The 8,257-nt window shown below is 43.8% G+C and overlaps 1 protein-coding gene across 2 annotated transcripts in view; it reads right to left on the minus strand.

Annotated features, from left to right (window-relative positions):
- KCNJ6 (potassium inwardly rectifying channel subfamily J member 6) overlaps positions 1-7,828 on the minus strand; it is a 217,182-nt gene extending 209,354 nt beyond the window's left edge. For both annotated transcript variants that reach the window (XM_090031632.1, XM_090031633.1), the window contains exon 1: positions 7,649-7,828. The gene's annotated coding sequence lies outside the window, so the exon portion shown is untranslated. The remainder of the gene's footprint in view (positions 1-7,648) is intronic.
- Positions 7,829-8,257: the final 429 nt, after the last annotated feature.

The raw sequence follows: 8,257 nt of genomic DNA on the forward strand, positions 1-8,257 counted from the left end.
TTTGCAAACAGCCCTATCTTTATAATAGGCCAAGTTCAACAGCTAAAGTCAGCATTTACCAGCAACTACTATACAGTAGTAGTAGATTTCTTAGTGTTCTCCTGTGCGTAGGATTGGAAATTTCCACAGTACTTCAGGCATTACTGTAATAGTTCATTGATAATTTTTATTATTTTAAATGGCAACAGGACTCATCTGCAGAGAAGATAAATATGGTTTTAATTTTAATTCTGAGAGATTTCTTATTCTGTTAATATTTTAATATAATGTTTTACAATAGGTGGAATGCAAAAAAACTCCAAATCTTATGTTCCTGTCCAATGACTTGCTGAGGTAAATATACATGAGACTTTTTTAGCACAGGTCCTGTCTAACTAAAATGCTAAAATTCTTATCCTTTAACTGACAGCATCCTATAATTCAAGAGTAACTGGCGAGATGCTCCATTTTATGAAGCAATAGTTCCTAGTTAGACCCTAGTTTTGAGGCTGAAGACTAAATAATCTGTGTGGTGTGTGTATGTGTTTGGGAGGCAGGCATTGTGAAGAGCATGATTCACCAGTCCAATACAATTCAGCAAAGTACTGAAGTATATGAATTAACTTTAAATATTTTCTCATATGCTGAACAGGAGAACAGAAGCACATTCTTAAATTCGTTGCTGAACTGGGACCAAATGCAGAAAATAGTTTGCTGAAGAAAATATAGAATTGCTCCCATTTCTGTTAATTAAAAAACAAAACAAAAAACCCCAACAAAGCAAAACCAAAACAAAATAAAACAAACCCCAGCTCCCTCCAACCCCCCGCCCCATCAGTCCTTTTTTCCTGATTTAGATCAGCACCCCTTTCTCCACAGTGCCCAATTCAAAGCCCATTCTAGCCAAAGGAGTCTTGCTGCCCTTAAACACCAAGTTTTAATATGAGGTTTCTTTCTGCTTTCTGTCCTTACTTTCCATCCTCTGCATTATTGCTGTTGGTTGACTGATTTGCTCAAGCCACCCAAATGACCTGGGAATTCTGAGCTATTTAGGGCTCAGCTTTCAGCCAACCTCTACACAAGAGAATTACAGGAGTGAAAGGAGCGAGAAATAATTGCACCATCTCTTTTTCATTTGACAGTTTTATTAAGTCAGCCAGGAAAGGGCTAATCTGGGGCCAAAAAGCTGTGCAGGAAGGGTGGTCTTAAAGTCTCTAGCCTGGAACTCCAAAAGATAAGTCTTCAATTCATGCCCTTGCCACAAGCATCCTTGTAACCTGGATTAACTGCTTGAGGTGAAATCTGAGCCCTGTTGCAGTTGATGTAGAGTTTTCTCTTAATGTACATTTTGAAGTGGGATACATTTAATTTATGCTTTAAAATTAGAGAAATCAGGTTGTTGAACTGATGGAAGTTGCACGGTGGTGGTGGTGGGGGTGCGTGTGGGAAGGGAAGACAAAGGCATGAAAATGTGAGATGTTAAATTTACACTTCACAAAAATGTTAATTTGAAGATCACCTCACTCTTGATCATGATAAATATTGAACCGTAATGTCATGTCTCCTTTCCTTAGTTGGTGAAAGAGTTTATGTTGATAGTTTTTTAAATGGGAAGAACAAGGCAGAGGATTTCCTGCAATGCTGCAAAACAGGTTTGAGCTAGTGTGCTGAATGCAGGGATCCTTACAATAAAGCACTGCATAACAGAGTCGATCATTAGACCATTGAATTAACTGTACTCTCTTCTGTCATCCTGTTCTTTTTTCCAGCCTTCTGTTTTATAACTGTAGTCTGTATCTTGTTTTTTTCATTTGAGAGAGTAGAAAACAAGAATCAGCACAAGAATCGGCTCCTGGCTTCTGCTGGAAAACTAACATTGGGCTTTTGCTTAAGTACATTCCCATATGTTTTGTACACCAGTTAGTTCTTGGGGCCAGATTTTAATATTCAGTGCAAGTAAAATTAGTACTGATATCAAATGTTCTTATACAGCCCATCAATCTCTTTGTGATCTAGCTGCTAGAGAGGGATAGACATTCTTACTTGCCCTGGCTGAGGAAACGACCTAAATTTCAGAAGTCTACAACAGCTCAAGTCCCTATATGAGCCATACAGTGTTATGGATGTGGGTTAGAATAGTAATGTTATATGCAGAGCCTCCAGATCTAAAATTATGAAAGAACCTTTACTGGCTGAGCTAAAACATGCAGCAGCATTAGCTCAAAGACTGTGAGCATTATCTCAAAGACCACAGACTGAAACCTCCGTGGTCCATTCAGTAGAAAAGGACAGAGAGCCATACTGGATAGGTTGTAAGTCACTCCTGTAAATGACAGGTTTTCTGGTAATAGGCTAAATTATGTTATGCTCATACTACAGTGAGACTTGAGAGCAAAGGTAAATAAAAACATGTGCAATAAGGAAAATAAAAAGTGAGCTTAAACATACATTTTGTGTGTTTCACATTCATTGCAAAAGAAGGAAGTCCTTAAAACTAGAAAATGAAATGACCGATTGTGATATTAAGCACTTCATTGTTGAACATTTAGTTCTAAACAATGTTTCTACAAAACAAATTCACAATCTTAGTTGCAGGAAAGCCTACAGAAATAGTATGATTCTGTTCTTATCAAATATAGATATTAAAAGTGTCTGCTGTGTCTAATAGTAAGAGATCATTGCTCACTAAAGTAGTTATTTGGTGAACCAGTGAATTAACTCAAGGGTGGAATCTTCAGGTACACATTACTTCTAGGTCGTACTGTCTCATGCTTCAAGTCAATCTTTTGTTCTCTAGCACTAAATCAATGGTGCTAGACCTGGATCTGTATGCACAAATCCTGGCACCCATGCAGAACACTGAGTCTCAATGTGGGTGCCAGGGTTCACAGATACAGATCCAATTGGAGGACCAGTGTTCAAAATCTTGGATTAGCATGTTGTACTGGACCAAATTAAAAAAAAAGAAGAAAAAAGAAAAAGTGTCCAGAACTGCAGGTTATTCAAAACCTTTATAAATCTGCATTATTTGGAGAGGGCTTATGAAGAATACTATGGTATCGTAACAGGACCTAAATTTTAAAGCCCATAAGTAAGAGAATATTTCTGGCCAACAACAGTACATTTAATGTGACCATTAAAAGGCTAACAAAATGTAATTGCTTGTTTGTGAATTAATTGCTCCTAAATAAACAGACATTGTGTGAGGTGCTCAGCAGAACTTGAGAGGGAGTGTCCTGACTTGCAGTCAAGATATGTGGCTACAGCACAGTGCCTCTGCATCTGCCATTCTAGTTTATGAACTAGCATAGTCAAAGTCTCTCATCCCCTCTGCATGATTCCTGGCTACAAGGATTTCCCTTCCCTCTTGCTTCTTTTGTTAGGGGTCCTTGTGAATCCCCATACCATTCTGCTTCTGCAGTGTGGTTTGGAGGATGTCCTGGAGGACATATTCTTCTCACATAGATACTGAGTGGTCATGTCTTAGGTAGTATAGAGGCGCCTGAACTTTGGCCATTTTTCCACTTCTAGCATCTAAGTAAAACATGCTATAGCAGTTAATTGTTTCACTCCTAAATCCAGCTCATTTTGCTACCAAGTAGAATAGACCTGGATTTCAGTTATGAAAAGTGTTTTTACTATAGACAGTGCACACTTTCTAAACACCTACTGTCAAGACTTCAGTGGCTAAGAAGAATAGGATTTAGATTTACCTGGGATTTAATTGCCAGTGCGATTAATATTTCTTAAGTAATATTTATCTATTTTTGCATGATCAACATGCTCAGTGTTAGAGTTGGGGAAATTTTGTTCATCCCTGTACCAGGCTGGCTTACTGTCTTGCATTTCTTGCATTTATTTCAATACAGAAACACAAGAATCTTGTATGAATTCTCTGCTAGTATGTCCTGGGTTAATGTTTAATTTTCCAGATAAACAGGTTCATTGTGCAGCAAAGACACCCTAAATAAAAGTGAAAATAGAGGGAAGTAGCACATATTTGAACATTTCTATTTTGTCTACAAAGTTTAAAAGACTGTTACTTTAAAAATAGTTTAGCTTTATGTAGAAGGAACAAATTTCAAAACATAAAGGTCCAGTTATATTGAGAAAAATAATGGCATATGTAGAAATATAAGACATTTCATTGAAGGTCCAATGACTATCAGTGTGGTCATAATTTCTTAACTAATGTTGTTCTTCTAAACCTTGCATCTATGAAAATGTTTGACTAAGCCTGTCATGGAGAGTATTTTATAAAGATGTATGTGAATTTTTTTCAATTACATATTTTCAAAGCATGTCTTGTCTGTCTTCAAAAAGTTTTATTGAATTATTACAAAGCTTTATAGGCACATCATTGAAAGATGCAATTGATAAAGAATTAAATATTTGTTAGGATAAAAATATGTGTCTTAGCTTATTTATGGTGAATTCACTGACAGTATACTAATAGCAATTATGCAAAGAATTGTACTCCTGGTTAAACCAGAGAACTTGTAGGTTTTTTGTTGTTTATTTACTTGAGTGATCTCTTGTTCTCATCATTTTAAATGGTAAAATTATTCTATTGAACTGCCATAGAAGCATGATGACTCATGTAACAGAACATTATAATGATCTTGTTAGTTATGCCCTAAGTACCTTTATCTTAAAATAATTTTCATGGTTTTTTGCATGAAGGTAGTGTGTGCGTAACAGTGTTTGATGCTTGTGTTCCATATTTTCTTCCTCATGCTCTCTATAGGGTAGGGTAAAAAATGTGAGGTTTGTCAATGAGATTTGCAAGTACTCTGTTCTCTGAAGTCTTCAATCATAAGTTCATTCCACTTGCCAAGAAACTGTAGCTTGGCAATATATAGTTAAACAAGTAAAGAATTCCAGTCCTTCACAGTGAGCCTGTGGATTGGCACAGAGAGTCATAGGGCCTCATGCAAGCTCCAACTATGCTGTTGTCCCTGCAAGACAAGGGCCTGCTTTGAAACAAGTACTTTAGTGCAAAGGATAGCTCTGGTAAGCTGAGTTAATAAATGGCTTTATTATAGATAAAACATAACCTCCAGAGTCAGGGCTATCTAAAACTGGAATTCGACATGTAAAGAAATGATGGCTGTAGCTATTGCTGTAAAAATGATTAAGAAAAACCTGTTCACCTAATGAAAAGATCTTTAGAGATAGTGAACAGCACAAAAGGCACTAATTGAATATATCTTGCGGTGTGAAAATATATTGATTTTGCTGCAGTTTGCTTTTCTAGAGGATTCCTTTCTTAATCTTAAGCAATCACTCTATAGGTGTACTAAGAGTTTTTGGGAAGCTTCTTAATAGCATGTATGCCAGAACTGAACAAATAATACAAAACTGATCAATTTATTTGAAATGTGTACCTATTTAGTTCTTGGTGAAGTACCAGCAGACTGAGTTCTTTTGTCACTTGAAATGATTTTACCACAAGATTCCTGAGAATTCTTGACTGACATCTGACTTTTCAAGTAGCTCATTGTGTCTGTTGGATAGTCAGCCCTTGAGTTGCGCCATTGGTCAGATGGTTTGCTTTAGCTACTGAACACTTGGTGGGTTGGAAACAATATCACCAAATGAATGTTTAAAACAAAGGAAACTCAAAATTCCACTTTTTGCCCTTTCCCTTTGAAAATTGCTCTGTATGTGCTGTTTCTTTGGGTATTCTTGCCAGTGCAATTCTTAGCTAATGCATTCACTCTGAAAGAGGGGGCATAAGAAGCTGAAGCAAATTCATTTAAAACACTTGAAGGAGTATTTTCAGAGCTTTCCAGCACTGTTTGCTCAGTTACTGTGTGTTCAGGTTTCTCCTAAGAATTTGTTAGTGCTTGACAAAGGTTTTGTGTGACCCTTGAGAAACACTTCAGCAGCGTTGTTACAAAACCACAGTTCATCAGAGTACTGCAAACACGGTGCTGGACAGCTCTGCCTCGGCAGAGATGTCCTGGCTGGAAAACAACCGTCAGCTTTGGGAGTCAGCACGGGGCTGATCCAGAACCCCTTGAAGACACTGATTCAGGGGTCTTTGGCTCACACTCCTTCTCCCTGATAGGGATCTAAAACTTTGGCCAGGCTCAGTGTAATCTTCTCTCAGGCTTTCCTCTCTGTGTCAGAGCCGGTGTGCTGCCTGGCCTTTTCCCCTTAGGCTGAGCTGCCTCTTTCTTTCTTAGCAGCCCCTGAGGCAGTTCTGGGTGTGAGAAGTCACGCTCCCCTCCCCAGCCCACGCTGTCCGGGCAGGTTGTGGTCGCTGTCCTAGGTGCTGGAACCCAGCTCCAGTCTGCTGTTCGTGGTGCTGAAGCGTCTCTCCGGGCTTCTGCTGCTGTTCTCTAGCTGTGCCTGCAGTTTGCATCCAAGCCTCCAACCGCCATGCCCGGGATGGCTGGTGTGCAGGCTTAAAAAGGGCACTGGGAAGCCCCAGCCCTCTCCCCTCACCCGCTCTTCTCCCACTTTGTGAGCTCTGAAAGCCATGACAAAGCCGTGGCCAGCAGCTCTCGCTTTCTGTGGCTGAAATGTTTGGCACTAGCCTTGACACCCCTCTCCCCGCCTTGCATGAAGCTCTTGGTTGCTAAATCCAAGCGCCCTTTGCCTAGTGCCTGATGCCTGCCAGTTGGTCCCAGAAGCAAGCCAGGGAAGTCCAGGTATTCTCAGGCCCTGAACGGGCTGCGGTAGCCTCCAGGTGACAGGACCCTGCTTATTTGTGCCTGATGTCAGGAAAGTTGCTTTGTCCTGCATCTTTTTGTTTGTTTGTTTGTCTTGAGGAGGGTGAGCTTTGCCTCCCTCCCCGGGTGCCCATGGGGAGTAGTCCAATGGGAATGGAATGGGCACCCAGAAAGGTGGTGGAGTCTCCATCCTTGGAGATTTTTAAGACCCAAGTAGACAAAGCTTTGACTGGGACAATCTAGTCCTGCTTTGAGCAGGGGGTTGGACTAGCTGCCCTCCTGAGCCCCCTTCCAACCCTCGTTTTCTGTGATTCTACGATCCCTGCATGCCAGGAGCCCTGCCACCCTCCCATCACTGGATACAGGGGGCCGTGCACTCTGTGCCCCGGGCTGCAGCTGATGCTGCCGGTGGTTCAATAGCACGGGCACCAAGGGAGCTCTGTTGTCTCTGAAGGCAGGCTGTCTCTGTGCAACCAAGCCTCTCCCTCAGAAGTAAGCCAACTCAGTGGCACACAAGCAACCCTCACTCCCCCTCCCCCTTATGGCTGAGGGCTGCATGCCATCCGCATCACCTTCCAGCCTCTCCGTGCTGCCTGGCTCGGCTGGATAGCGCTGGCCAGTGTGCTCTTGGCTACCCACATCATCTAACCAGGCGGGCCACCGACTTCCCCAAGTGCTGGATGGGGGTGGGATAAGCCTGGCAGGCAGCCCCAGCCCAGCGGTACCTCCAGCTTGACCAAGAGGGGCACCAAAGCATGCAGTGGCCCCTTGGGAATGCATTGCGCAGAGGGCTCCCTTCCCTTTGCCAGCCAGCCTGCCCCACATAGGAGCATCCCAGCGCCCTGCTGCTTACATAACTGGCTTCTCCCTTCTCTCTTGTGCTGTTGCTTTGCATTTTTTTGGTGTAGGGGGAGAAGAGGGGGACCTTTCCCCTCCGGCCCGGGAAGAAGAGCCAGCTGGCCAGCCCGCCCGCCCCGCAGCTGCCTTACCTGGCTCAGGGGCCCGCCGTCCTCACTCCATCCTGCTGTGCCCGGGGGGCGGATCGCGGGCTGCAGCACGGGCTCCCGGTGCGTGGCGGACCCTCAGCTGCTGCCCGGAGCCCCCATCCCGCAGGCTGCTGCCGCCGCTGCTGCTTCGCTCCCCGCGCACACATGCACGCGTGCCCGGCCGGAGCCAGGTGCGAGGCTCCACGTCCGAGCAGGGAGCCTGCGGGGAGACGAGGGGATGCAGGGGTCGGGGGTGGGGGGAGCTGCGGCTGCAATCCAAGAGCGGAGGCAGGGAGCAAAGTGCTGGACCACGCACCGAAACGTCACGACATTTGCAGCTGCGGTGGATGCCCCTGAATTGCAGGCGCGGGGCTGCTGTGCTGTCGAGGCAGAGCCGGAGCAAACAAGGCGGGGGGGGGGCATGCAGCTGCCTCGCAGCGCCATCTGCTGGAGCCGGCCAGACCCTGGAGGGAGGGGCTGGGGGGGACTCTTGAGGGATGCGAAGTTTGCTGCCTGAGCTCGTGTTGTCCAAGCCCTGCAGGGTCCCCCACCCCCCCCACCCACCCACCCACACACACACACACACACACACACACATCTCTGTCTGGGACT

Source organism: Crocodylus siamensis, chromosome 1, assembly GCF_052110815.1.
Source record: "Crocodylus siamensis isolate JL-2025a chromosome 1, ASM5211081v1, whole genome shotgun sequence".
In the NCBI taxonomy this organism is placed as follows: Eukaryota; Metazoa; Chordata; order Crocodylia; family Crocodylidae; genus Crocodylus; species Crocodylus siamensis.